This window comes from Phyllostomus discolor, chromosome 1, assembly GCF_004126475.2.
Source record: "Phyllostomus discolor isolate MPI-MPIP mPhyDis1 chromosome 1, mPhyDis1.pri.v3, whole genome shotgun sequence".
Lineage (NCBI taxonomy): Eukaryota > Metazoa > Chordata > Mammalia > Chiroptera > Phyllostomidae > Phyllostomus > Phyllostomus discolor.
Window position 1 is genome coordinate 150825095 of NC_040903.2, and position 599 is coordinate 150825693.

The window sequence follows — 599 nt, forward strand, 5'->3', positions numbered from 1 at the left end:
TTGTTTGAATTGGTTTATTTGTTTCTTTGTTTTTTGTCTGTTTTCATTCTTGTGGTTTTGTTTTAAAGGCAGAGATATGACAAGAAGTGATTTATTTGAAACCTTCAGGAAAGTCTTAGTTAAGAAGTTTTGTGATTAAACAAGGAAGAAAGATAGTATTCAAACAAAACAAATGCTGTCTTGGTTGGCCAGCCAAAACATAGAACAAGGCTTGAATTATATAAGAGAGATCATAGGCTTTGTGGATAAAACTAGCTAATAGAGAAGTTTCCAAGAAAAAAGTTAATATCTAATAAGGAAGTCACTGGAGGTCATCATTAACAGAAATGCACAACCTAAGGAATTAGTAATAGTAAGGAATGAACAATTCTTTTAAGTCATGTGCAATCGGGATTCAAGTAAGAGGTGTTTGGGGACTAAGAAGTCAACAATTGAAGGCCAGTTGTGTAACCCAGTCTGCATAGAAGCTGTCTGGTTGGGCTGGAAAAGAGCAGATAGTGAGGAACAAAGTTACTGGGGCTTTTCTAAAGGGGTATTTAAAGAAGCACTTAAAGGGCCAAGTATAGCAAATGAGTTCAGTGTGAGTCATTATTAGGTTT